We start from the raw sequence: 25657 nt of genomic DNA, 5'->3' as shown, positions 1-25657 counted from the left end.
ATAATAATAATAACCATATCATCATCATCATCATCATTACTAACAATCGTGCGACAGGCTCGTTTGCCTGCTGATCCGAATTTCTGTCGAGCCTGAGTTCGATTCTCGTTTGGTCTGATTACCTGGTTTGTTTTTTGTTTTTTTTTTTCGAGATTTTCCGCAACCCTAAGGAGGATGTGAGATATATTATAGCGAATCCTCTGCCTCATCTCACCAAATTTCACCTCTCTGTCATCAATTTCATCAAAGCTAAATATCGAAGTACTTGATATAACATCGTTAAATAACCGACTGAAAATAAACATAATCAACAAGAACATGTGATATTATCGGCAATATAATCGACATCATCATTATCATCATCATAATCATCATCATCATCATAGTATTCATCACTACACTAGTGTAACATGAATCTACATGTCGTGTATTAATAAATACATTTGATAAGATGAGCATGTTTTAAAGCTGTTTTAGAACTTAGAATTTAGAGAATATCCTTTGCCTTAGTTCGAAATCGAACATGTAAGCTTCCAGTTGGCGGATTTCTCTCTATCGACTGCTACAGCTCGGTCTCTCACCGCGATATTACAGGAGATATTTTAGAATGGAGCTGTCACAGTCCGTTTGAAGATTTTCCGCCTTCTATAAATGTACGGAAATCCCAGAATCTGAATAGGAGAAGACGAAGATTGAGCCCTGCGATCTCTCCAATACAAAGCCAGCGCGCTACCGGGCGATTGTTCCGTTTATTTGCTTCTCTTCATCTCTCCTTATCCGCCTTCCGTGGCATCTCACTATTACGGATTCTTTCTTGCCTTGTATTTATCTCTCATCTTGTGCGTACCCAGAGTTCAATTTTAATTCGTTTGTCCCGACTCCTTTCACCCTTTTTCTATCCTTTCTGTTTATTATGTATGTATGTATGTATGTATGTATGTATGTATGTATGTATGTATGTATGTATGTAGGTATGTATGGAGGCCTATGTATGTAGGTATGCAGGTAGGTATGTATGTATGTATGTAGGTAGGTATGTATGTATGTATGTATGTATGTATGTAGGTATGTATGTATGTATGTATGTATGTATGTAGGTATGTATGGAGGCCTATGTATGTAGGTATGCAGGTATGTATGTATGTATGTATGTATGTAGGTATGTATGGAGGCCTATGTATGTAGGTATGCAGGTAGGTATGTATGTATGTATGTATGTAGGTATGTATGGAGGCCTATGTATGTAGGTATGCAGGTAGGTATGTATGTATGTATGTATGTAGGTAGGTAGGTATGTATGTATGTATGTATGTAGGTATGTATGGAGGCCTATGTATGTAGGTATGCAGGTAGGTATGTATGTATGTATGTATGTAGGTAGGTAGGTATGTATGTATGTAGGTATGTATGGAGGCCTATGTATGTAGGTATGCAGGTATGTATGTATGTATGTAGGTATGTATGGAGGCCTATGTATGTAGGTATGCAGGTAGGTATGTATGTATGTATGTAGGTAGGTAGGTAGGTATGTATGTATGTAGGCCTATGTATGTATGTAGGTAGGTATGTATGTATGTAGTTAGGTAGGTATGTATGTATGTATGTATTTAGGCCTATGTATGTATGTATGTATGTATGTATGTATGTAGGTATGTATGTATGTAGGTATGTATGTATGTAGACCTATGTATGTATGTATGTAGGCCTACGTATGTATGTAGGTAGGTAGGTATGTATGTAGGCCTATGTATGTATGTAGGTATGTGTGTATGTAGGTAGGTAGGTATGTATGTAGGTAGGTATGTATGTATGTAGGTAGGTATGTATGTATGTAGGCCTATGTATGTAGGTATGTATGTATGTAGGTAGGTATGTATGTATGTAGCCCTATGTATGTATGTAGGTAGGTTGGTAGGTATGTATGTATGTAGGTAGGTAGGTATGTATGTATGTAGGTATGTATGCATGTATGTAGACCTATGTATGTATGTATGTAGGCAGGCCTATGTATGTATGTATGTAGGCCTATGTATGTATGTATGTATTTAGGTATGTATGTATGTATGTATGTAGGCATGTATGTAGGTAGGTATGTATGTAGGTAGGTAGGTATGTATGTAGGTAGGTATGTATGTAGGTATGTATGTATGTATGTAGGCCTATGTATGTATGTAGGCCTATGTATGTATGTAGGTAGGTATGTATGTATGTATGTAGGTAGGTAGGTAGGTATGTATGTATGTATGTATGTAGGTAGGTAGGTATGTATGTATGTAGACCTATGTATGTATGTATGTATGTATGTAGGCAGGCCTATGTATGTAGGTATGTATGTATGTATGTATGTAGGTATGTATGTATGTAGGCCTATGTATGAATGTATGTATTTATTAACACTACAATTGTGTATACACCCGGTGGTAGTGATATATAATATACAATAATTACAATTAGGCCTAAATGAAATAAAATAAAATAAACGTAAATCTATAAATAGTAGATGCAATAAACCTAGGACTATAAATAAAAACTATTCTATAATAATGCCTACGATAAGCAAAAGTAAATCTAATTTATAAGTACTTCTATTCACCCAACTATTACCAATTTAAGTAATTACATATCACCTTAATTAATTACATACGTACTTAATTACATACCATCTTAATTAATTACATATCACCTTAATTTATTTACATATCAACTAAATTACATATCGTCTTAATTAATTACATATCAACTTAATTAATTATATATCAACTCAATTAATTACATGGCACAACTAAAATAATTACACTGCACCTCCAATTAAATTTTCAGTCTAATCTTCTCAACCTTTCCTTAAATGTATTGATTTTAAGAGGACCACCCTGAAAGATTGCCGCAGGTAAGCTGTTCCAGTCTACTATTGTGCGGTTGACAAAGGAAAATTTTGCCACGTCCGTTCTTTGTTTTCTACATTTAAACTTCCTAATATGATCAGTCCTTCCTAAGTATGATGGTATTGCTAATCTAGCATTGATATCGGTCCATGCTTTGTGTCCCATTTGTGCCTTATCGTATTCTACATTTCTTGTAATTTATCGTTATTGTTTCGGTTTTGTATTCTTTTCTTTCCTATTTATATATCATCTTTCTCTGTTGCTTTCTCATCTCTCACTATGTGCCTCTGTTTTTTAATTTATTTTCCATTCCTGTGTGTTCGTCCGCAATTCAATTACGTGGAATTGAAACACAAACTAGTCCAACTAATTATAAATAAGATGTTTCTTGGGCATATATGTACCTCATGTCATTTCATGATTACGAAATTGAAAGCGAGCGAGCGAGAGAGAGAGAGAGAGAGAGAGTCTGGCAGCTCGGTTAACAAAATAAGATCGATTCCCGAGTGAGTTGCTTCCACAACATACAGCAGCTACTGTGCGTCGCACTTTTTAAAGGAAGTTTTTCTGAACCTGCAAGTTATCAATCATCATTGCTTGCCTAAGAAGTTCTTAAACTTCTCGTGTTGGTCTCGTATTTATCATCGTAGTTTTTAGCAAGTTCCCAGGCTAATTACACCATAGCAGGACCGTAGCGGACTACACATACTGTTCTAATACTACTCTTCAAACTTCGTAATATTTCGGTTCGTTTTTCATTTGAGTAATTATAAATTATTCGTCCTAATACTTGGCTATTATTAAATTAATACATTTCATTTAGAAATGGATTTTATATGGACTATTACATTTTTACTACGTCATGCTACTTTTGACCAATAAAACGTACGGAACGACGTGTTTCAACCAATCATGGCTGCTTATTCTACAATTTTTTATCATCTCCCTAGGATTTGTTTGCCAACATTATACTTTTAATAATTTTATTGTACTTTTTAAAATTATTCATGTTTATTTCATCCTCTTTAATTATTAAGACTTTTCTATCATTTATCTTATTTATTTTATTTAGGTTTCGTTATTTTGCGTATGAGATTATGGATAGTCACGAATCAGAGCTTGCTTAATATAATTATATAGATAATTGAAGTGGAATACTTTACGACTGTGACTTCCATTGTTTGACTGTGACTCCCACTTTACGACTGTGACTCCCACTTTACGTCTGTGACTTCCATTGTTTGACTGTGACTTCCACTTTTTGACTGTGACTTCCATTGTTTGACTGTGACTCCCACTTTACGACTGTGACTTCCATTGTTTGACTGTGACTCCCACTTTACGTCTGTGACTTCCATTGTTTGACTGTGACTCCCACTTTACGTCTGTGACTTCCATTGTTTGACTGTGACTTCCATTGTTTGACTGTGACTTCCATTGTTTGACTGTGACTTCCATTGTTTGACTGTGACTCCCACTTTACGTCTGTGACTTCCATTGTTTGACTGTGACTCCCACTTTTTGACTGTGACTTCCATTGTTTGACTGTGACTCCCACTTTACGACTGTGACTTCCATTGTTTGACTGTGACTCCCACTTTACGTCTGTGACTTCCATTGTTTGACTGTGACTCCCACTTTTTGACTGTGACTCCCACTTTTTGACTGTGACTTCCATTGTTTGACTGTGACTCCCACTTTACGTCTGTGACTTCCATTGTTTGACTGTGACTCCCACTTTACGTCTGTGACTTCCATTGTTTGACTGTGACTCCCACTTTACGACTGTGACTTCCATTGTTTGACTGTGACTCCCACTTTACGTCTGTGACTTCCATTGTTTGACTGTGACTTCCACTTTTTGACTGTGACTTCCATTGTTTGACTGTGACTTCCACTTTTTGACTGTGACTTCCATTGTTTGACTGTGACTCCCACTTTACCGACTGTGACTTCCATTGTTTGACTGTGACTCCCACTTTACGTCTGTGACTTCCATTGTTTGACTGTGACTTCCATTGTTTGACTGTGACTTCCATTGTTTGACTGTGACTCCCACTTTACGTCTGTGACTTCCATTGTTTGACTGTGACTCCCACTTTTTGACTGTGACTTCCATTGTTTGACTGTGACTCCCACTTTACGACTGTGACTTCCATTGTTTGATTGTGACTTCCACTTTACGACTGTGACTTCCATTGTTTGACTGTGACTCCCACTTTTTGACTGACTCACACTTTAAGACTGTGAATTCGTATTATTGAGCGACAAATTTAGCGTATTTTATAATAACAAGCCTATTTCAGCGCTCAGAACTCTGGAACCATTTACTGCAGAACATTGAACGGGAGCTCATTTTGAAGCTGCCAATTGGTAGGTTATGTCAAGAGGTAATCCTTATTTTCATTGTATACACAGAGACAGATAATCTGATTTTACTTACTTTTAGGCTTTTTGCCAATTTGTAAAAATATAAAAAATATTGAGAAAAAAACCTTGGATTATTATTAAGAGGGACTTCGGCATTGTTTGCTTAGTGGCTCGGCAATAAGTTTCGAGGGTATTAAATAAATTATTTTCACACGCCTGGACTTGAACTTAAGCGAGCGTTGGACGTCATTTTACTACTGTGTTTATCAAAACTTGTCATAAAGCTAGCCCAGCTGTGCGCTACTAGACGAAACATTACGTGTTTGTCTCCTGGCCTTGCTTGTCTGGACTAGCTCCCGCCTCACAGTCAGCTGGTTACTTCACGCGCGTACTATTTATTTTCTTTGTTTGATATTTTCAATACTTTCTTATCAACGGTGCACCAGTAAAAAATATGTGTTTATTTGTACTTTCAATGCGGAATCTAACCATATATTTAAAAAAATATTTTTTCGTGGTCAAAGGCGTCTTGATGAAGAAAAATCGAAATTTCTCCACTTCCATAAAAAGTAAGAAAAACTGTTTATATATCAATATAAACTTCAATTGCTCAGCATCAAAATAAACCATGATTTTAATCATTGGGTGAAAGGGTTTCGGAGCCACAACAGTTTAAAGTTGCTAATTTTATGAAAACATGATAAATTTAAATATTTTTAATTTAAACACTATGAAGTGCTGATGCCTCAAACTTTGCACAAAGCATTATATCACAGTTCTCTACGTACAAAAAAGTTTGATTGTATTTAGAAATTGTAAGGTCAATTTTCTCTATATTTCGGTCGATTTGAGATGGAATAGCTCATATGATTAGACGACAAATGAATGGATAAACTTTCAATGTCGAATATATACTTTCTTTCGGCTAGAAATAGGATTTGTTGTTCACGAAAGTAATTTTCACGAAGTTTATTTGTAAGCCTACAAACATGCCTCGTAACTTAATTATCGAACGTTAATTACCATTCATATTAAAATGTGTCTCAGTGCAGCGTACAGCAGAGTTCGCATAGGTCAGTTTCTGTCAGACGCGTTTCCAATTCACTGCAGGCTACAGCAAGGAGATGCACTATCAGCTTTACTTTTTAACTTTGCTCTAGTATATGCCATTAGGAAAGTTCAGTATATCAGAGAGGGTTTGGAATTGAACGGGTTACATCAGCTGCTTGTCTATGCGGATGACGTGAATATGTTAGGAGAAAATCCAGAAATCATTAAGGAAAACACGGGAATTTTACTGGACGCAAGTAAAGAGATAGGTTTGGAAGTAAATCCCGAAAAGACAAAGTATATGATTATGTCTCGTGACCAGAATATTGTACGAAATGGAAATATAAAAATTGGAAATTTATCTTTTGAAGAGGTGGAGAAGTTCAAATATCTTGGAACGACAGTAACAAATATAAATGATACTCGGGAGGAAATTAAACACAGAATAAATATGGGAAATGCCTGTTATTATTCGGTTGAGAAGCGTTTATCATCCAGTCTGCTGTCAAAAAATCTGAAAGTTAGAATTTATAAAACAGTTATATTACCGGTTGTTCTATATGGTTGTGAAACTTGGTCTCTCACTTTGAGAGAGGAACATAGGTTAAGGGTGTTTGAGAATAAGGTTCTTAGGAAAATATTTGGGGCTAAGAGGGATGAAGTTACAGGAGAATGGAGAAAGTTGCACAACACAGAACTGCACGCATTGTATTCTTCACCTGACATAATTAGGAACATTAAATTCCAGACGTTTGGGATGGGCAGGGCATGTAGCACGTATAGGCGAATCCAGAAATGAACATAGAGGCCGGAGGGAAAAAGACCTTTAGGGAGGCAGAGACGTAGATGGGAAGATAATATTAAAATTGATTTGAGGGAGGTGGGATATGATGATAGAGAATGGATTAATCTTGCTCAGGATAGGGACCAATGGTGGGCTTATGTGAGGGCGGCAATGAACCTCCGGGTTCCTTAAAAGCCAGTAAGTAAGTAGTAAGTAATTACCATTTTATTGTGGCCTGCAAAGAGGAAAGCTCTGCTAGCCTGCACAAAATTATACAGTCGCACTGTATCTAATGAAGATGCTTTATTTGAGAACTGATTGAGTGAAAGAAGAAAAAGAAAACGACCAGTGAAATATGTGGAGTGCGCATTTCTGAAGCCTCATGTGTCAACAGGCGTGCCCCACCCGAGAGCGGCCGGTCTGGTCTGCTCTTCCTTCGCTTTGTTTGCTCTGGCAGCGGATCGCATCAACCATCCCGGTGCGTGCACGCCTCTGCGAGTTTATCTATAATGATTTTGGAGGGCGTAGTTCGTACAAATGTGATGGAGGGGCGGCCCCATTTTGATAACAACATGTTACAAACAAGGGGTCATTTGTTTGTTTGTGTCTAATTTTACAGCTGGCGAAAGCTCGCAAGAGAATGCTTTCATAAAAGAAATATTCATTCTCTTCATGGGTATCTAAAGATATAAACAATAGGCTATACTGTTTAAGTTGAACATGGTTATATAATTGTCAATATGCGTTTCAGATTTTATAGGTCATGGATAAAGATATATGTTCTTTTATTATGCCCACATTTATGAGATTTCCACGTCACCTTCTTCAGATTCCTACGAAGGACACACTCAAAGTCTCAATAAAGACGAGAGTTTTTCAACCTTTCTCAACATTTGCACACTTGCTTACTTATTTACAAGTGGCTTTTAAGAAACCCGGAGGTTCATTGCTGCCCTCACATAAGCCCGCCATCGATTCCTATCCTGTGCAAGATTAACCCAGTCTCTATCATCATATCCCACCTCCCTCAAATCCATTTTAATATTATCATCCCATGGGTTTTAGTTCGAACACAGGTTTAAGGTACAAATTAGATTTACTTTAAATGTTATTTTAACTGATCGTGCTTCATTTAATTTAGGATGTTCCCTGTTATTATTATTGTTATTATTATTATTAATTATTATTAGTATTAATTATTAGTATTATTATTAATTGTATTTTTTTATTAACTGTGTTTATTATTGTCTTTATTGAGTGTAATTAGTTACCACTGCCACCGGGTATATACCCATTGCAGTGTGAATAAATAAATACATATATACATACATACATCTCGGCCTCCCCAAAGGTCTTTTTCCCACGGGCTTCCCAACTAGTACTCTATATGCATTTCTAGATTCGCGCATACTTGCTACATGCCCTGCCCATCTCAAACGTCTGGACTTAATGTTCTTAATCGAAGAGTCCACTGCAAGAATGATGGATGTCACTTTCTTCTCTAAAATGAACCAAGACTGTCAATGCATAGCTTAAGACATATAGAATGTACATAGAGAGTTATATGACATTAACACTGATAGTCATTGTCCAGTAATGATCGGAAAAATCACAGTTAAGCTTTGAGCGCTAAGCATTTCAAACTTTCAATTGCTTCTTCTGAAAAATGTATTCCAAATTACATCCACCATTCTTGCAGTGGACTCTTCAAATGGCTTTTAAGAAACCCGGAGGTTCATTGCTGCCCTCACATAAGCCCGCCATCGATTCCTATCCTGTGCAAGATTAATCCATTCTTTATCATCATATTCCACCTCCCTCGAATCCATTTTAAAACTATCCTCTCATCTACGTCTCGGCCTCCCCAAAGGTCTTTTTCCCTCGGTTTCCCAACTAGCACTCTCTATGCATTTCTAGATTCGCCCATACGTGCTACATGCCCTGTCCATCTCAAACGTCTGGATTTAATGTTCCTAATTATGTCAGGTGAAGAATACAATGCGTGCAGTTCTGTGTTTTTTTATTATCCAATTTAATAAACCCTATTTCACCCTGAGGTATATTAGGGTTACAGTTGGAATCAAAATACATATTTTATAACCAATAAACAATAGTAAAGTGATAACATAAAATAGTGGTCACAGTTACAATTTACATGAATTATGTAGAAGCATGCATATTAGTGAAAGAATGGATCCTGTTAAAGATTAATGAGATGTTTGAGGAATAATCAATGTAAAAGGTATACAAGAATGTCTGACCGTTTCAGAGTAAATCACGATCTTAAAAAGATAATCAATAGTAGATTAATAAAACAAAGTTTCACTTTCACTTTTGAATTAATACTTAATTCATGAACAACGAAACAGGTAAGAATAATAAAGACATATTACAAGCAATGATTTACGGTTGCAAGTTACATACATGATTCAGGAACAATTAAAATAATTAAAATATGACACAAATAATGACTTGCAACTAACGAATAACGAAATTCTTGAAGAGCTGTATATAATGGTAGGGGCAATACAAAAGATCTAAAAACAAATGTAAACAGTACAGTAAAGGAATAGTAGAAAAAATGACTTCAGATTACAAATTAAACACATTCTTTTTAAAGCAATAGATAACAACAAAGAGATACTAATAACAATACACTGGCTGTAGTTACAGATTAAACACGTTATTTTAAAAAACAAACACGCAAAGGATTAATAGCTAATTTCAGGCATCATTCAAAGGGACCATGACTGTGTGTAACGTTCTCCATTCTCCTGTAATTTCATCTCTCTTAGCCCCAAATATTTTCCTAAGAACGTTATTCTCAAACACCCTTAATCTCTGTTCCTATCTGTTTTATAAATTCTAACTTTCAGATTTTTTGACAGCAGACTGGATGACTAAAGCTTCTCAACCGAATAATAACAGGCATTTCCCATTTTTATTCTGCGTTTAATTTCCTCCCGAGTATATTTGTTACTGTTGCTCCGAGATATTTGAATTTTTCCACCTCTTCGAAGGATAAATCTCCAATTTTTATATTTCCATTTTGTACAATATTCTGGTCACGAGACATAATCATATACTTTCAAACCTATCACTTTACTTGCTTCAAGTAAAATTTCTGTGTTTTCTCTAATCGTTTGTGGATTTTCTGCTAATCCCGGAAGGATGGGGAGAATACTTTTCATAAAAAGTGAATTGCGATATTTTAACTTTACTAATCTGGGAACCCTTGTTGATCGTCAGTGATTCTCTTCCCTGCAGCTTTCACACGTACACTGTGTTTACTGAATGTTCACTTATTTCGCTTTCGCTGATAGTTGACTCTTATGGACTTACTTTGTTTACTAGTCTTTTGTTTTTTTTTTTTTTTTCTCAATTTTTGCTAAGAACCTTGAAGTGTGGGTTGCAAACAAGATTTGAGCGACTTTCTATGAGAAACGAGAATGTGGAAATGTTTGTCATATTTCCTATTACATCCGATAGTTCAGTACATTTCAAGGATGACAAAAATCCTCAGCACGGTTTTCGTCAGAAGAAAAGTGTATTTTTTCCCGAGGTTTTCCTGAAATCTAAGACGAATATCAGCGAATCTTCGGCATCTTCTAGCTAAATACCATCTGGCCATCACCGATTTCATCGACCCTAGAAAACATCGTAGTTGATACAGTATCGTTAAATAAAGGACTAAAATGCATATTCATTTTTTTTTACTAATGAAAACCGCTATATTTGGCAACATTATATCCATAAGTACCAGTTTTTTCAGCCATACAAAGCATCGATCCTAAATTGCATCTGTGGTCAAGTTATTTAGGAATTGACCATTATCCTAAATTAAAGGAGGGTGGAAAGGGGGGGGGAACAACCGATCACCCACCGACTTTTTTCTCAGTTTTTGCTAAGACTCTTGAAGTGTGGGTTGCAAACAAGATTCGAGCGATTTTCTGTGAGAGACGAGAATGTGGAAATGTTTGTCATATCTCCTATTACATCCGATAGTTCAGTACATTTCAAGGACGACAAAAATCCTCAGCAGGGTTTTCGTCAGAAGGAAGTGTATTTTTTCCCGAGGTTTTTCTGAAGTGTAAGACGAATACTAGCGAATCTTCAGCATCATCTCGCTAAATACTACCTCGGCATCACTGATTTCATCGACGCTAGAAAATATCGTAGTTGATACAGTATCGTTAAATAACTGACTAAAATGCATATTCATTTTTTTACCAATGAAGACCGCTATATTTGGCAACATTATATCCATAAGTACTAGCTTTTTCAGCCATACAAAGCATCGATCCTAAATTGCAACTGTGGTCAAGTTATTTAGGAATTGACCATTATCCTAAATTAAAGCAGGGTGGGAAGGGGGGAAAAACAACCGATCACCCACCGACGGGACTGAGAATCTGTGTGGGGTTTCCATACAACGTATCGTCCAGGCTATAACAAGGGAGAGTCTGTGACCTCGCTGAGAGAGGGAGAGAAAGAGAGAGAGAGATGAACATGTGTTGCTGGGATCAGGTTAATAGCTCCCTGAACACTCATTAAATTCAAAATCTATGGAAAATTAAATTGGTTCGTGTGTGGAGAGATTCGGACTCACCCCACGCGGAATTCCAGCTTTCTCTCTCTCCGAGGGTCGGACTCCAGCGGACATAAATTCAGGTGACTTCCCATTCATAAAATTGAATTGTCGTGTTTATGAGAAATAAAGGAGCTATAATTAAATTTCTGTCGTAAGTCAACTTTAGGGGCCAAAAAATCAAAGAATACTGCGCCGCAAATTGAAGCGTATTAATTAAATTTCAAACCATAAAATATTACCCACGCCCTATCTTTCAAACGCTGTTTTAATAACGTAAGACTTAAACTTATAAATCCATGTTATCCGCCTGGGTGTTCAGCAGTATATGTTCTCTAAATAACATCCTAAGAAAATGAATCTGTTTTTATTAAACCTCCTGTTACCAAGATGGATAATAGTTTTACCTCACTGATAATTTTTCAATATTATTTTCATGTTTTTCCGTATTTATTTATTTAATTATTTATTTATTTATTTATTCATTTATTCATTCATTCATTCATTCATTCATTCATTCATTCATTCATTCATTCGTTGCTGAACATAATAGGCAAAGCCCAATTACAATGTTCACGACTAACAAATTAATTTATAAAACATAAACAAAGAAAAGAAAACATACATTTATTAAAAACTGAAACAAAACAGAAATAAGAGAAAGAAAAAAAGAGAAATTGAAATAAGGTGTGAAAGTAGCTTCAAATTAACTAACAGCAATATTCTGTAAAATATGTTAAGAAATTTATTTATTTATTTATTTATTTATTTATTTATTTATTTATTTATTTATTTATTTATTTATTTATTCATTTATTTATTTATTTATTTATTTATTTATTTATTATTTTGCTAATAATTGTAACATAAAATAAAATATATACATATAAACTTCAGCTCGCCCCTTAAAGAGTAGAACTCGTGCTCAGGGGCGGATTCCTGAATTGAAATTAATAATTATAGAATACACTTTGTCTTATGCTACTGTGCAATTATAGTATATAAATTTAAATTTACAATTTTTCAATTTTTATAAAATCCATACATAACTTTTTAAATTTAATACTAGAACTATTAGAATTGACAAGATTAGGATATTTAAATATAAATTTGTTATATATTCTTGGGCCTAAATTACTACTATGATTAAATACTGTAACAGTGTTGCATTTTGGTTCAAACAATCTTAAACAATAATTCTGTATCTAGAGAATTTCATATTTAACATATCAACATTCGGTTTACAAAGTAATTTATTGTATAACTGTAACATTTGGAAAACTGGGGAATTTTGATGGGATTCAGTATTTGTCCTTGGTATGTAAAACAAATTTCGAAATTTCGTTTCAAGCTTAGGTGCATATAATGTTATATAATAAAATAAACCAACACAGTCCAACTTATTGTTAATAATTTTATAAAGAAAGTTTAAAGATTGACAATTTCGTCGAATTTGCAAATTAGTAAAATGGAAATGTTGAAGTATTGTAGCATAATTCTCATAGGTAGGATAATCATTATAAAGTCTGCAATATAACCATTTTAGAAATTTATTTATATGACTGCTAACAATTTTTATTAAGAATAACATACATAATTAATCTACTTTAAGTTGTACTTCACATTATTCATATAGGGTTATATTGTTATGGTTTGCATTACACAATTCTTTGACTTAGAGTGATACAGCCTGGGTTTAGTAATACAGGAATCATTGGAGTTATTTAATTAATAGTCAGATCATCAGCAGGCTTCGAGACTTTGGACCCGATACAATAAGTTTACTGTGCATGCACTATAGGTTGTTGACTCGCTGCAGGTAGATAGAGATGTGTTGAGGTAACGTTGCTATTTAGAGTAGAGTACGTTAGTATGGGGAAAAACACATATGTACATTCTGAAAGTAAATATACATTACACAATGATAATGTCAAAAGAATATGAAAAGCATTTATTCTCCTGTCTTTTATAAGCATTTGTGTTTAATTATACACAGTGTTAATGGTTGAAATAAGCATGTAGCAATTTTAATTTTTTCATTTATCCTATTGGTCGTCTTTAGGATGTGCGGTTACAGTACCGAATTGCAATGTACCTACTACAAGATACATTCTCAGTGTCTCAAACGTAAATCTTCTTCGATTATCTGTCAAAATTTGTGCTGTAGAAAGCTGCGCTCTACGTCGCATGACGTGATAGGAGCAAAACGAAAAAACCTAACATCATTGCAGTCTCTAAGAGACAGTCCTTTATTCGCGGGTGACTCTATGTCCACTAATTTGCTGTTTATGTTACACAATGTTCCATATCCGTTATTTTTACATAAAATTGATTTCCACTTCTGTTTTACACGTTCAGTAGCCGGTGTCATTTTCTAAATTAATTTGAGGGCTTCCGGCATCTGTTGCTCTGACATTTCTAACCGTGTAATAGTTTCAGACACAGTTTGAAAATAGGTTTGTATGAAAACCAAATTATTCGTCAGAACTTTCAAATCCAGAGCGTTTTTCTTTGCGTATTTGTTGGCATTCATTCTACAGTACCCCCACCCACTGTACGCTTTACCACTATACTCAGTACGCCGTTATACGGATTTCCCACTGAACTGCTCTATTGGGTCCGAAGTCTCGAAGCCTGATCATCAGCAAATCGGTAAAGGCAGAGGCATCCATGTTGTATACTAAAGGAGAGATCATTATAAAAAAGGAGATTATTATAAAATATGATCCCAAGACAGAGCCTTGTGGAACACCATATTTGAGTAATTTAAATGTAGAGTTATTAATGGAATTAGAATAAATAAATACAACTTCCAGTAAAATTCGTGTGCCTAATGAACAGAATGAAATAAAATATGAATGGCACTCAATAATAATAATAATAATAATAATAATAATAATAATAATAATAATAATAATCCTTGACTCCCACAACGTGTTTAAAACAACACAGAACATCACATTAACAATAAATGCGCTTGGCGGAATTCGAACTCAGGATCATAACTTTCCGCAGCATCAAAGTTTGTGCCCTAATCCTTACAGCTACCATTATCTGCGAAATATAGTTCCGTTTTTTTACAAATAAAAAAATGTTATTGTTGCATACAGCGTTGGACTTATATTAGAAATAGATAGGTGGGTCTATGTCATTTATTATTAGTAGCACCACTTCGTTCTTTCAGTTGTGAATATAGTCCAGCATTTTGCTCTACATTAAAGTCGTTGATTAAGTTAGTCAATTCCTAGATTAGTGTACGTGTAATAAGTTGAGCCCTTAATCTTTCGTCAATTGGCTGAATGGATCAACTTTAATCGAATTCCGAACACCTGGCAATTTTCCGTTATATCCTAGAACCATCGCTCGTTTCAGTAGTTATATGATTTTAAGTGAAATTCTCGATTCAAGCAAATAGCCAATATTAAACTACAGTTACGGGATGTCATATGAGTTCTATTAAAATTTTATTTTATGTTTAAAGTTGATTAAGGTCGGTTAGAATAACAGAAAAAAGAGAGAGATTTTATTATGATTTGAGTATTGTAACAATAGGTGAAATGATTGTATTTCAGATTTTTAAAAAATTTCGAGGTATTTCGTAATAAAAAAGAAAAAGAAGATGGAAAAAAATTTTACTTTTCACGTATCGCTTGGAGATATTTGCTTTCTTCTGCCACAATTTCGCTGTAACTCACGGATTGTATGATCGATGGAAGGAGTACATCAATAATATAAATTCACATTGGATTATTCTTTCTATTTGCTAATAATAATATTTATGACTTTAAGGAACCCGGAGGTTCATTGCCGCCCTCACATAAGCCCGCCATCGGCCCCTATCCTGTGCAAGATTAATCCAGCCTCTACAATCATATCCCACCTCCCTCAAATCCATTTTTATATTACCCTTCCATCTACGTCTCGGCATCCCCAAAGGTCTTATTCCCTCCGGCCTCCCACCTATCACTCTATAAGCATTTCTGGATTCGCCTATTCATGCTACATTCCCTGCCCACCTCAAACGTCTGGATTTAATGTTTCTAATTATATCAGGTGAAGAATAAAATGCATGCAGTTCTGCGTTATGTAACTTTCTCCATTCTCCTGTAACTTCATCCCTCTTAGCCCCAAATATCTTCGTAAGGACCTTATTCTCAAATACCCTCAACCTCTGTTCTTCTCTCAAATGAGAGTCCAAGTTTCACAACTATACAGAAGAACCGGTACCGGTAATATATATATATATATATATATATATATATATATATATATATATATATTTTTTTTTTTATTGATTCTATCTTTCAGCTCTTTTGAGAGCAGACTGGATGATAAAATCTTCTCACCCGAATAATAACACGCATTTCCCAAATTGCTAATAATAATAATAATAATAATAATAATAATAATAATAATAATAATAATAATAATAATAATAACAGACATAATCTTCCCCATAGCATACGTCAACAAAATGGTGGCCCGATCCGAAGCAATAGAAAGAGTCTGTTCTCTTGACTGGTCCACCTGCCAGCCTAATTCCGGGACAGGTGCTCGTTGAGTAAACTTTCCAATAATCGTCAAGTTGCAGTAAGTCATTTTTTGTGTGAACATTAATCAACTTGAAAGAAATAATTTCCATAATGATTGTTTAATAATACAGATTCGTTTGTTTAAAACATTCTTATTAATAATAATCATCTTAATACGCAAAAGTCTACCGCTGTGGACTAACGGTTAGCGTGTCTGACCGTGAAATGCGCGGGTCCGGGTTCAAATCCTGGTTGGGACAAGTTACTTAGTTGAATTTTTTTCCATGGGTTTCCCTCAGCCCATTAAGAGCAAATGCTGAGTAACTTTTGGTACTGGATCGTGGACTCATTTTGCTGACATTATCACCTTCATTTTACTCAGACGCTATGCAGTTGATACAGCGTCGTAAAATAAAGAAATACAAATACATAGAGACTCCCTTCCAACTTCACTTTCTGAATTTTGTATATAACAGTATTGTAATAGGATTTTCTGTTGAGCTTTAAATTTATACAATAATATGATCTATGTTTAAACAGCGACCAAAACAATCTTCTTCGAATTGAACCTATTTTAAACTTTATCTAATACAAACCTAACACTATCTTTGTTTAAACAGCGACCAAAGCAATCTTCTTCGAATTGAACCTATTTTAAACTTTATCTAATATAACCCTAACACGATCTTTGTTTAAACAGCGACCAAAGCAATCTTCTTCGAATTGAACCTATTTTAAACTTTATCTGACCTAAACCTAACATGATCTCTGTTTAAACAGTGACCGAAACAATTTTTTTCGGTTTGAACTTATTTTAAACTTTATCTAACCTAAACCTATTATAATTTTTGTTTAAACAACAACCAAGACAATCTTATTCAAATTGAACGTATTTTAAACTTTATCTAACCTAAACCTATTATAATCTTTGTTTAAACAGCGACTAAAGTAATCTTCTTCGAATTGAACCTATTTTAAACTTTATCTAACCTAAACCTAATATGATCTTTGTTTAAACAGCGATAAAAACAGTCTTGCTCCAATTGAACCTATTTTAAACTTTATCTAACTCAAACTTAATATGACCTTTGTTTAAGCAGTGACCAAAACAATCTTTTTCGAATTGAACCGATTTTAAACTTTAACTTATTATGATGTTTGTTTAAACAGCGTCCAAAACAATATTTTTCGAATTGAACCTATTTTAAACTTTATCTAACCTAAATCTAATATGATCTTTGTTTAAACAGCGTCCAAAACAATCTTTCTCGAATTGAACCTATTTTAAGCTAATCTAATCCAAACCTAATATGATCTCTGTTTAAACAGCGACCAAAACAATCTTCTTCGAATTGAACCTATTTTAAACTTTATCTAATCCAAACCTAATGTGATCTTTGTTTAAACAGCGACCAAAACAATCTTATTCCAACTGGACCTATTTTAAACTTTATCTACAGCGACCAAAACCATATTATTCCAGTTGAACCTATTTAAAAGTTTATCTAATCCAAACCTAATATGATCTTTGTTTAAATAGCGACCAAAACAATCTTATTCCAACTGAACCTATTTTAAACTTTATCTACAGCGACCAAAACAATCTTATTCCAATTGAACCTATTTAAAAGTTTATCTAATCCAAACCTAGTATGATCTTTGTTTAAACAGCGACCAAAACAATCTTATTCCAATTGCACCTTTTTTTTTTTTAATTTATCTAACCTAAACCTAATATGATCTTTGTTTAAACAAAGACTAAAAATCTTATTCCAATTGAACCTACCTATTTTAAAATTTATCTAACCCAACGTAATATGATCTTTGTTTAAACAGCGACCAAAACAATCGTATTCCAATTGAACCTTTTTTTTAAATTGATCTAAGCTAAACCTAATATGATCCTTGTTTAAACAACGACCAAAAATCTTATTCCAATTGAACCTACCTATTTTAAAATTTATCTAACTCAACCTAATATGATCTTTGTTTAAACAGCGACCAAAACAATACAAAACAAATAGACAATCGAATTCCTGGAGTCGTTTGTAAAGAGTTCGCCGGATGCGTCGCAGTGTGAACAGGGCCTTGTTGGAGGCCGTTAGCTTGATTCCTGTGGTGTTGCTAGGTTGCTCTTATCTGATTGTAACGATGCCACGCCAAACTTGGGATAATTAGTCGGTGCTGACATCTCACCTGCCGGCGTCAGCGACATTATCAGCGCGCGGAGAGTTCCAGAACGAGGCTGCAGACAAAAGAATGGGATGCGGTGTAACACGAGATAGTGACCTCCCTTGTTCATTAAGAGTCGCGGCTTCATTTTAGGCTTGTAATGGATTTTAGTAGAAGTGTCAATTCGTTCCATACTGGAACAGCATGGATTCTGTGCCAAGGGTAGAACAATGTAATTTATTTTTTCGCCATGAATGTTTATGACATTGACATGAACGTTTCGACAATTAAGACTTGACTTTAGGCTCATAAAACCGCTGTTGTGAGTTCGAATCTCGCTTAGGAGATATACTATACTATATTTTCTCAACTGTTAACGTGATTTCTTTTCTATATTTTGCGATTAGGACAATCTGCTTTTGAGATCACCCAATTGATTCTAGGCAATTTCGGATGAAAGTAAAGTACTTAACCCTTTGCAGTACAAATTAATTTTTTTATGTCTTTCATTTCATGGATCATAACAAAGTTTCGATCAATTTTTTTCAACATTTTAACTCTGCACACAACTTCAAAACACAGATGGCACCTCTATGTATATACTCAAGAGGTGGTTCCTTGGTGGAATATCTGTGCCATAAAATTTAGAAAGAAAGAAAACGGTGGTTCTTCTGAACAATCACCATGCTGCAAAAGGTTAAGAGAAGTATAGCAGAACCAATAATTATTTATTAAACAAAATCTTAAGGATTGTCGAGTTTTTGGCAGTGAAACTTAGTCTAAGGTCTGCATTTTTTGCTACTTTCTATGGTTGCCAGATATCCAGTATTTGAGACTAGAAGCTTCTTTGTCCCTTAGTGACACCATACGAGAAGTAAAAAATTCCGTATTTACGGACTAGTAAATACGACTGTTTTAATATATATATTTTTAATATCCCTGTTTTTTTCTGTACGGATATTATATGTTAATTCATTGCATTACAGATAAAATGAAAGAATTTGAAGTGACAAGTAATTCTAATGTGTCAGTTAAGAAAAATATGAGTTGATGGAAGAAAGAAGTAGATGTTTTACAAATCTCACGAAAGATTAGGTCCAAGTGAACTTGGATTTTAAGTAAAGATAGATTCAGCTTTCCTAGCTAATTCAAAGAAAATAAAAAAATCATAATATACTTTATGCTATGCAATATTGCGAAACAGTTTATAAAGATGTAGGCCTATAGTTTTCCCTACAAATCAATGTTTTTATTGGATAATTTAAGTAACACAAAAACTAAATAGCTGTCAGCCATCAAATTTTGCTGCCATCAACTCGACAAACTTTGCGTGTTGTGGTTAACTTTGCATCATTCACTTTTATCTCAAAGTAAATCATCAAAAGCTGCTCCCTCCTTTGTTAGGTGAATGTTTGCCGTCGTGTTCACATTACGTTGTAACTGATAAGAGTTCAATTTGGGCATTTTTCAACCTGAACCTAGATGAAACCATTCCTCTAAGGCTTGTGGTCAGCACGACGCCAGGTTTCCTACTGAGACAACACAGAAATTCACGGTAAAATATTAATTTCACAATTGGGTTTCGAACCCTAAACTGTGGCCCCTAGCACTGCTAAAGCTATGCCTTAAACTTTGCTCACATTATGGCAAGGTCTCTTTCCGAGATGGTATTGAGATTAGAATGAAAAATTAAGCGTACCTCGACCCATTTCCATGACTCAGGGTATCTGAAAACGTTTATCATTGCAGCTGCCATACGCATCATTCCTGTTTCCGTTTCCGGACAATAATAAAAACTGAAAACAGTTCGTGATAATGGAGCAATGTAACTTAGCTGAGAGTAATAGAAAAGTGAATGTGTCGTGGCGTAATAAGCAAGCAAATTAATGACGCTTTTGGGTCTTCTTCTTTTTTTGTTTCCGTGGTAACATATTTATCCTACTATAAAAGATTAGCTACCCTATTTAATTAATACTAGTGGCTTGTGCAGCAAATGCTGCAAACTAAGTTCATTAGACAATCAAATAAAAATTTTTCAGATTTATTTTTAATGAAGAATACCAGACATTCTGAAAGTTATTTGCTTCCTTAATAATGAAACGTACTCCCTTTGAATGATTTTTTATGCCAAATACTTTTTCTTGAACCTATACACCTTCAGTTTTTGAGCTTCAACCCGAAAACGCAAGTAACAATGTCAGGACGATCAGTGGATTTTTCATGTGGGAGTAAAGAAATACCTATTTTAGGTCATTGTGGATTGTAGGTGAAAGTTAAAAAAAGTAGGTTTGCTATGCTTTCCAACAATAGACATAGCATCTTGGTATAGCTGCTGCATGTAGAGCTTGAAATGTAGAGGGTAGAATCATTTTATCCTGCTAACAGTAAGAGATCTTGCTGAAATGATCGGGAAACTACATAATTTTGTAGGCTTCTTATTTTATCAGTAAGTAATACATTTTGGTCTTTCCTTGGGAACTGCAATTTTTGCGCTCTCTCGAGCCAATACTGAAGAGAATGACGCATATAAATATCTACACCACACCGACATTAAGTATGTGAAAAAGACCCAACCCCACTTGATTAATAACAATAAAAATATTTGATTTTTATTAACAATTATTATTTTACGTAAGTTTTGTAGTTATATAATATATATAGCCGCCACTCAGTAAATTATAGAAATGAAGATCTAATTTAAGGTATTCTTTACATCTACTTACATAACCTCAAAAACGTTTCACTTTCATATCATAAATATAGAATTAATATGTATAATTAATGAAAAATAGTCACATCTTGGTATTAACTATAATAATATTTCATTTCTAATGGTAATAACGTATCAAACCACCTCAAGTTTTGTAGATTTTAATATCCCATACACAGCTATACTCAGAAAATTACACACCGCAGAATCAGACCTGTAAATTATTTTTAGTAAGTCTTGAAGTTTTTAATAACCAATTGAATTTGAGCTCTAAATATGTCAGCAATCCTGCAGGTCATGGCCTTCGTGTAATAGCCATTGTTTTTTGTAGTGTGTGTTTTGTTTTATACTGAAATGCAATTAGTTCTCAAAACTGACGAAAGATGGATTTTGGAAAATAGGAAAATTATGTAGGAAACCTAATGCTTCACTGAAAGTTACTATTTTTTCTGAAAATCTTTGGATGCCAAGCTTCAAAATGAGGGGTTAAAATCCGTTCAGGCGTTTTCCCGTAATTTCCATTACCAGTACAAATTATATATATATATATATATAGATTTTGATATTCATTTTCCTGGTTCCAGTAATGTTAAAACTACCCATTTTTATTCACATAATGTGTATATTAACTAACTTATTAGACTGAATTGGTTGATGTACACTATTTAATTAAGTTTAAACTAAAGTAGGCTACTGCTGTTTTATTCGCAAGTCCTCATAGGTCCTAATTATGTAAAGAACCGCGGTAAAAATTCTGATGGTGGAACACCATAAAAGCAGTCTTGTAATAGATTGGAATAGGCCTATGTAATTACATGTATGTGTCAATAGCCATAAATTTGTTACATTGTGAAGAGACGTAACAGTGGTGTAGGCCCAGTGAATGAACGCCGATAGTGTATTCAGTATCAGCATCCGTGTTACAACATACCGACTGAATGTCGGGCTTTTGTGTCGGTGTGTCCCCAGCTGGGGTGTCATACAGAAACAGCATTCCTCTCAGCGAAGCGTGAATGAATCAACTTGGGAGTTACATAAGGACTGGAGCCCTACACGGCATGGCGTGGTCGAAAATGCGTAAATATATCAGATATTTCATAAAAATTTTTGTACATGAGTTGACCATTTTTAATAAAGAACGTCAGCCTTTGTTCCATACTGCTAAATACGCTCAGACCTACTATACTTGTATTAATATAGAACGTGCTGTTGTACTCATGTGTAGCCTATATCAGGAAAGAAAGTATGGAAGAAGAAAACAATGAACAGTATGATATAACTAAATACAAGGTGCGGCAAGGGAATGGAACAGTTTTAGAAGGCAGGTCATTTAGCGAACTCTGAAGAAGAACAACCAACCAGACTGTGTTTTATGTGTAGTATTGCGAGACTCAAAATACAATCAAATTCGACACAAGAGTAGATACTACCACAATCTACTATATACAGTCGCGAAGCTTGAGGTGATTTTTTGCAAATCTCGTGATAAAGAGCTCCAAGCGGTTAGCAACTAGAAACAATAGACGTCCACGGTCGACTTTGGACTGTGTAGTATTTCCATCGAGTGCTAGCTCGTTGCGTATTTCACATTGATGCTTGTGAAATGCTCGTTAATGATTGTAATGAAAATATTAATGGCTAAAATACAATAATTGGAATAATAATATTTTACTAGAGACGTAGAAAAATTAAGTTTGTTTTAATGAAATTTATTGTTCACGTTTTATTTTCAATTCTGGTGGGATTATTATTGCTTAGGCCTACGTTTTTTTTTTTCAAAGGATATGTTTTTAATTATAGCTGTTAATTTTGTTGTTATTTTTATTTGTTACTTTACTAGAGACGTAGAAAAAGTCTGTTACAATAAAATTTATTGATCACGTTTTATTTCCAATTCTGGTGTGATTATTATTGCTTAACCTCATCCCACTTTGTTAACTACGTAAGCCTACACTACAAGTACCGGTACACGTAAGTTACTCCATTAACTCATATTTCCATTATTATTGCTGTAAAGGGAAATGCAAATTAATATTTATTGGTTTCATAGTTAATTATCGCTATAATCTTGAATGTGTGAAGCGATTATGGTAAATTTCAGTTCGTTTTGCACAAAAAAAAAATAATATTAACCTATTTCTTGCAGGTATCTTCGAGTTTATGGTGGAATTTAATATACTTCATTAAAATAATAAATTAACTTTATGCATTTAATATCTCAATAATGGAAGGAAGGTGTTAATTTTTCCAAAAGAACACGACAACGAAAGTGTAACATATTTTGTCGTCTGCTAGGAGAGAGATCTGCGATGATGAGGCGATAGTAGCGATCCTAGTGGTGGGCAACTACCCATGTTTGCATTTTTACTACATATTGAGCTTCGCGACTGTATGTAGTAGACTGTGATACTACTGTCCGGAATGCAATGTGCCACTGTGCGTAATACCCTGATTTCGAGTCTATCACACGACAAGCAACATTTGATAACAGCACTGGTATTGTACCTCATAAATTAATCCATAAAAAAACATAAGTTGGTAAATAGTTCAGGAGAAAATCAAAGTGGGACAACTACCACAGCTGGAATCAAGGTGCACGAGATAACTCGGGATAAAAATTCAGGTATAAATGTACGTCTATTTCACAGTGATTTTTTAGGTGTGTAAGAAAATTAGTGATGTAGAGTGATTCTGTAATATTAAATGACCTCTATACGAAAATAAAAAAATATGACATTTTTTTTCACAAAACTGGTAAAATATATAGTAAGGGTAGAGGTTCTTCTTCTTCTTCTTCTTCTTCTTCTTCTTCTTCTTCTTCTTCAGTCCCTTCTGCTAAGCGTCGGATTCGCCTCTCTCCGTCCATTTCATCCATTTTTCCCGGTCTCTACACATTCTCTTCATCTCTACCATTGTTTTTCCTTTCCGTTGGCCTATTCTTTCTATTGTATCCTCCCATTTAATCCTTGGTCTGCCTCTTCTCTTTCTTCCTTCCACTCTCATTTCCATCACCTGTTTAACCTTCCTTTCTTCTCCCATACGATATACATGCCCAAACCATTTCAATTGCCTTTCATTAATCACCTCTGTTAATGCTTTTCTCAGTTTAATTCTTCTCTTATCCTGTCATTCCTTATCCTATCTCTTCTGGTCTTTCCTACAGTTATTGTAAGATATTTCATTTCCACTGCTGTTAATTTACTTCGATGTTTATCTAAGAAGACAATAAAAGAAGTGTCCTGAGAGAAAATAACGCAACGATTAAGAATATAAGAGTAAGGTTACCCTGGTTGAGGTACACTTCACAGGGTTAGGGACATTATACTTTAGCTCTGTACTTGTAATAATTTGATTAAACCATCTTCCGATTTGGAAGGAATCTTGCGAGTTGCACGGACTGCGCTGGAACCAGTTCCGACACAGCTAGCCCGGATCATATTTCATTCCGGCTTTGGGATATTTATTATGTGCCATTAGCTAAACATTTCCACTCCACATTTTCCCCGATTCATCAGTCTCTTCACCGTAGCCCGAACTTTGGAGTTTGTTATGTATGCCAGTCGTTAAAATCTGGCTGGTGTATTCCTCCGCTCACGCCTCTGTAGCCCCTCATCTTCGATTGCACGTTGGATATAGTCCTGACGTTCGTTTACGGAACCATGCCGGACCTCGTCTTTCACACCGGGCTTATACTTATTCTTCTCAAGTTTTATAACATTCCTTAAGAGGAATTGTACGTGTCGCATGGAAAAATCTTAATAAATTTCGTAATATTAGGTTACGGGAAATATTAAAGCAGGTATGGACCTTCTTTTCAAAGAAACTATACAGTAAATTGTGATACATTAATCCTTCTGCTATTACAAGGTTTTTACTTACTAATACCAAGGGGGTAATACAAATACCCCCATCAAAATCATATAGCAATCTTTGTTAAGCATTTGGAATATTTAACAACTTTACGTATTATGGAGTGTAGACCTCCAGAAAATATAAAAATGGAAAATAATCGACCTTTTTTTTAAAAAATACAGGATGGTTAAAAATAATCAGTGTATTTATTTATTTTGCTAATAATTGTAACATAAAATATAGCTAATATAAACAGATAACACTTTAGCTCGCCCGTGAAAAAGTAGAACTCGTGCTCAAGGGCGGATTCCTGAATTTAAATTAAGAAGTATATAGGCTAATACAGTTTGTCTTATGTCTACTACACAATAAGGATATACGAATTTAAATTTACAATTTTTCATTATTTATAAAGTCCATACATAACTTTTTAAATTTAATACTAGAACTATTAGAATTGACAAGATTAGAATATTTAAATATAAATTTGTTATATTTTCTGGGGCCTAGATTAGTACTATGATTAAATACTGTAGCAGTGTTGCATTTTGGTTCAAACATTCTTAAAGAATTCATACCTTTTGTTTCATAACTATGAGAACACAATTCAGATTATTTAAATATCTAAGGAAATACAATTCTTTTTAATATTGTATGAATTTTTTAAACTGATAAACTGAAATCTAATTGAGAATCACAGCGTAAAGACAGAGAGTT

General features: G+C 34.4%; 1 protein-coding gene across 2 annotated transcripts in view; it reads left to right on the top strand.

Annotated features, from left to right (window-relative positions):
• The window catches only part of LOC138695801 (nucleolar protein 4-like), a 927536-nt gene that overhangs the window by 161266 nt on the left and 740613 nt on the right, over positions 1-25657 (top strand). The gene's annotated exons all lie outside the window — the stretch shown is intronic.

Source organism: Periplaneta americana, chromosome 3 (assembly GCF_040183065.1).
Source record: "Periplaneta americana isolate PAMFEO1 chromosome 3, P.americana_PAMFEO1_priV1, whole genome shotgun sequence".
In the NCBI taxonomy this organism is placed as follows: Eukaryota; Metazoa; Arthropoda; class Insecta; order Blattodea; family Blattidae; genus Periplaneta; species Periplaneta americana.
The sequence above is the reverse complement of the archived record's forward strand: the minus strand, read 5'-3'. Positions and strand labels throughout refer to the sequence as shown.